Raw genomic sequence first — 6090 nt, 5'->3', positions numbered from 1 at the left:
TTAAAACAAATGAAAAAAATGCTCCTATCGTTAAATAAATGAGAAAAAATTTTTCTTCTCTTGTAAATATTAACAATTTGCAATAATTACAATAATAATTTTAATATTACTCAATCAACGTACAATATTTAAAAAATATTTAAAATAAATGTTTAAAAAATGTTTTTACATATTCTGTGCTGATTGAATAATTAAATTCCTCTCTTTGACATTAAAAGTACAATAAAATTGACTTAAAACATTTTTTATGACACAAATAATCCAGAGTTAATCACTCTTACTTACATTTTAACTTTATTGTAAATTTGGATTTCCTTACAATTTTCCTACACTAGGTTAATATAATCAGCATACGTATTAACCAACCCCCGCAGTTCCGTAACCAATGGCGTACAAAGGCGCCAAGCAAGGGAATTATGGAGATAATACACAAGTTTTTCCTCCAAGCCTCAGCGTTACTACACAAAGCGTGTTCAAATATCTAAACTATGAAAATTCCGGACCGCGCGGGCTACAGTAACCCATGCAGATAGGAGAATTCTCTACTGAAGGTTGATATCTATATCTTCGTAATATATGTAATTGAGTTTGTCGAGAATAATATCGAACTTGTAATTGTCTGTAGTGTAATATTTATGTAAGGTAGTTGACAGAATTACGTCTATGTGCAATTTTTATTGTAGAAAATGTACTACTTTCATTTCTACATTTAGAGAGAAAGAGAGACAGAGAGAGAGTAAAGCAATAATATATACAGAAGAAACGGGAGAATTAACTTTACTCTACAATCAATACAAGTAATCTTCATAATATCTTGATATATGCTATTTATTGATAAACAAAGTATTTTGTTTATTATCGTTAGCGTCTAGAATATGATGTATCATCCAGTATTGACTTCTATTCACGCAATGTAATCAAACGACGGAATAATACATTCGAGGAATGCATTTGTAAGACTATATATTGATAAATTGATGCCAGAATAGAAGCTACAATGCCTTGTATATAAGAAACAGTATTGAATGATTTAAAAACCATTTGAATTAAATTGAAGCATATTCAGAGTCAATTCGAAGAGACTATTGAATTTGTCTTTTTTGTGCTTTTATAGTACTAAATTGGAAATACAGTGCACCATAAAAAAAAAGAGATAATTTTAATATAAACTTAAAAAATTTAGAAAATGAAACTTTTTTGTATATTATCAGATTTTATATAAAAAATTATCAATAAAGTATATTTATGCTTTCTTTGTATATCCTATGGTTTATCAATTATTTCAAACAGCATTTATCTAGAGAGATCTTCTATAGGATATACGAGTAGGGAAACAGCTTTAATTTTTTAACGTTGAAAAAACTGAAGGTGTTAGTAGTTATTCACAGTAGTTATAATAAAATGTTTTTATTATAATATATTTATTTGCAAGCATTTTCAGTGGCAATATTATTTATTACAACAAAACATCAATCAACAGTAATGTAGCCTAAATAAATATTTATAATCCAAAGAGAAATAATAGAAATTGAATAATAAAAATAGCGGAAAAGTTCATAACATTATTCATTTGAATATAATATGTATTTTTACTATAATATTAATATAAATTCCTTCAATATTATTTTAATTTTGTTTGTCATTGTAAGTACATTTTAATATTTTTTCTTACACACTAAAAATAAAATACGTATATAAAATCTTCCACAAACATTTCATATATTGTGTTATTAGGGGATATATACTCGAAAAATGCGTTTTTATGCTACTTTAGAGGTTATGTACAGGACGCAACCAATTTTTTGGGTCTTTTGTGCTATTTGCATCATTTAGTAATATTCTTACCCTTCAAAATGAGATATTGATCGACTACCTACGATTTTTTTTCGCCAAGTTACGGGCATTTTAACCCACTTGCGTAACCGTTTTTCCCGTCTTTTTCGTTCCTGTTCTTAACAAACGTGAAACGACCACAAATATAACAAAAACTGTTAGGATCATTTAAACACTTACGCGGGGCCATTGTTAAGACAGCAAACAGTCACAATTGTGACTGTTTATATATTAGGACCTTGAATAACGGACAGCGCGTCTTGTGCGCTGCGGCTCTGAGTGCAAGGCGTCTACCAACTTTAAACAAATCATTAGTTTTAAACTTATTAATGCAATGAAAATGAAACTTTCCAGAACATTTGTTCATATCCGAATGAACAACTTTCTCGCTGAAAGTTTTAGGATGCTCGAAATTCGCTCGATAAACGAAGCACCTGAATGCATAAAAAAGGATATTTTGCAGGTGTGTATAAAAAAAATAATAAGTTGTTTGTTTATTGACAAATATCGGTTTTTCTTTCTTCACTATACGTGGAAAACTCTAATGATCATAATTTCGAAAATAGCAAAAAAACGCATTTTTCGAGTATATATCCTCAAATATCTCAAAATCCTGACGTGATAGGCCAATTCTGATTTCAGATTCGGATTCTACGCAGAAAATTACGTCGGAAATGACCCACAGCTTCCCAACAACAAAACCTTGTTGACCTGTGTAATTTAGATAATATCAATATGTTTATATCATTGATATAAACATATCGTTGATATTAACTAATATGTGTATAATTTATCTTTAACATACCTTGTATGTCGATTCTTGGAATATGAATGAAAACAATTTCCGTTTATCAACCTTATTGAGCGCGTTTTAATATATTGTAAGCCGAATACGATGATTTAAGTAACTGTAAAAAAATTTTTAATGCACTTCATACTATTTAAAACATTTATAAAAGAAATTAAACGTATTTTTATTATCAACTGGTTTTATCAATACTAACAGCTACAAACGAGTCAAGATTTAATGTAATAACAACCACGCTATTAAATTCAATGGGAATCATCGAACGTCTCATGATTAACAGGAGAGATTTTGTACTCTTGTTATCAAGCTCCTGCCACTTCATATTGTATATCCTGTTTGTTACTCCGGTACTCTGTAAGTAAACGTTTCAAGTATTGCGTATTATTAAAAATGATGAATCATGTATTGTGTAATGTTTTTTTATTTTGACAATTTTTTATGTTTATACTCTAAAATTGTAGTAGTTATAAAAGAAAAAGGATACAAAAAATAAAAAATAATTTATTTTTTTATATACAATCTGTTCAACAAGAACGTACGGGCTGTTTCTCCTAAAAAAAACACAGAATTGTTAAAAATTTTATTTGGATCTATTATTAAATTCAATAAACTAAAATGCGTTTACTTAGTAAATTGTCCAATCTCCTTTGTTATCGAGTATCGCCTGGCAGCATCGGGGCATGCTTTCCACGAGATTTTCAGCCATTGCCGCAGGAAGATTTCTCCAGATTTCCCGTATATGACGAACGAGCTGCTTTAAATTAAAAAAACCTTCTTTTCTCTGAGTTTCACCTTCATGATTGCCCACACGTTTTCGATGGGATTGGCATCAGGCGACTGGGAAGGCCAATCCATTGTAGTATGCCATTTTCACGTTTCTACTCCGTACACGCAGGACTTCGGTGTTTTGGGTTATTGTCCTCTTGAAGCACCCATGAACTATTATCTGAGCTAAACCATCTTTGAGCAGACTTCAATAAACACTTATGATAAATCATATATTCATTTTCTGTGCATTCAGATTGTCTGTGAAAAGATGTAAAGTACCAAATCCCTGTTTACAGAAACATCCCCATACGTGTACTTTCACTGGGTGTTTTACTGTACGTTGAACAACGGGATCGTGACGAGTTGACCACGCATACCTTCTGGGAATCCAGGCTCAAAAGGATGATTCATCGGTAAAGATTACATTGGCAAAATCACGGTCAATATTAGCCTTTGCCCATTCCAGTCGTTTTTCGATGTGTTTTTCGCTTAAAAAAGGTTTTAACTTTGTAGATCGCCAACCGTATTCGGAATCAAGCAATCGTTGTCTAATAATATTAAGACTCACATCTATACCCTTTTTCAATAAAAGATTTTACGCTCGTCGTAATGAACACCCAGGATTCTTCTCAAATATCTTGATGATAGCTTTGTCGTCCTTTTTCGTCGTTGACCGTCGGGTGCCACATTCCGGCAGGTCGTCGACATTTTTTGTTTCGTTGTAACGTTTCACCCACTCCCTGACGAATCCTTCTGACTTTTTCATGTAGCGCCCGGCAGCTGCATACGACATTTTCGGTCCTTTCGGATGTGTGCAAAGGAACACTGCTTCGAAACGACTTGCATACGCAGCACTCATTGTGGTTATTTGCTCTGTTACAGTCAAAACAAGTCACACTACCCATATGACCTCAAAGCATTCTTTCGAACTGTTCAGAGAATCGGAAAAACCAAACTTAACATCTGTGCGTCATCTATTAATGAAGTGCGAAACCGTACGCTCTTATTGAACAGACTGTATATAACTATAAAATCATAATATGTATATGTTGATAAATTATGTACTTTTAATTTGAGTTCATTTCCAAACCAACAATAGAGGAAGATCTGTGATAACATGCAGGCCGTATACAGTAATAGTGTAACAAGACTTCCATTAATCATCAGGAGAGAAATAGCAGCTAATTTATATAAATTAGCACACACCACTAGCATGCTTACTGCGAATTGGAGAGCAATTATTTTCGCAAACCTGCGATTTATTATATGAGCGTATCTACAATTAAATAAAAAATTTTAATCTGTCTGAAATCTTTAAAATTATTTATCAATCTCATCAAATATCTCTCATGAAATTCTTTGTTAGATAAATGATTTAATAATTTCTGAAATTATTAAATGTAATTAAAAAAACTTATTTTAAAATGAAAATTTCGAGAGAACACGCATGTACAAACAAACAATTTTGTGCAGGATGATTATGTTGCAAATTGTTGAAATGACATAGTGATTTTAAAAACTAACTCATATATACGATTGTGATGACGTACACAATCGCGAATATGTGTTTCATGTAAAATTTTCGTCAACCGGTATTCCAGAATCTCGAACTGACAGCAGATCTCCTGCAGGAGTCCGGATACCAAGCTATCACAGGCAACGTTTACAACCGCACAGATTGACATACCTATCATTTGGTGAGTAAATACCAACAAAAATATAATAGATGATGTGTAGTCGAATGGCACCCATGCTTTGTATGTTAAGTTTCCTTCAATAAAATCCATAAAGATAGCATTTAAAATTATGCATATAACTGTTACTTGGACGAGGCCATAATACCATATTGCGTATTTCCTATAAAATATATTTCTTATGAAAATATTCTAAAACTTAGCTATGAAAAATTGTTACATCCATGTTTTTGAAAAGTTTACTTGATTATACTTTTATTGCTATATTTTCCTTAAATTATATTACTGTTTAAATCTGTGTTGTTTGTGAAATATTGATAATTTATAAGCATTGGAGGAATGCTTGTAATAATTGAAGCATTAAATAATTATGTTCAGAAAATGATCATATTGTGCTAAACACTATATACTGTTAGAAATGTAACCACGAACTTCCCTTACATGTAAATGAAGCTCGTGGTTATGAACGAAATTAAAAGTAATGATTGATTTAACTGAAAATTAAGTTACAGTAGTTATTTAAATGTAATGAACATATACATTAAATTTCATAAATTTTCATGAAAAATACATTAAATTTCATAAATTTTCATGAAAAATACATTAAATTTAATGTAATGTCATGAAATTAAGTTCAAATTGTGTATATTAAAAGTATAATAAATTCCATGAAATTTTTAATAGTGTATGTACATTGTCTTAAAATGAAATAATTTAGATATTTAAAATATTAACTCTCCAAATCTGAATCAGTGGATAATCACTGATATCAGTGCCAAGTATGCCACTGGTAATCAGTGAATTAAATGTGAGATTCCTAACCTAGCTAATCTTTATTATGTTACCTAACTAACTTGTTTTAGTGCTTAAATTCAAAGAATACGGTATTGGAAGATTGAAATTGACGTGCAAATATCAGTATTTTAGTTATATAACGCTCAAACATTCTTTTTTTTTTTTTTAATTGAACTTCACTGATTATCAGTG

The sequence above is a fragment of the Mycetomoellerius zeteki genome, unplaced genomic scaffold (genome assembly GCF_001594055.1).
Source record: "Mycetomoellerius zeteki isolate Tzet28-1 unplaced genomic scaffold, Tzet1.0 scaffold102, whole genome shotgun sequence".
NCBI lineage: Eukaryota > Metazoa > Arthropoda > Insecta > Hymenoptera > Formicidae > Mycetomoellerius > Mycetomoellerius zeteki.
The sequence above is the reverse complement of the archived record's forward strand: the minus strand, read 5'-3'. Positions refer to the sequence as shown.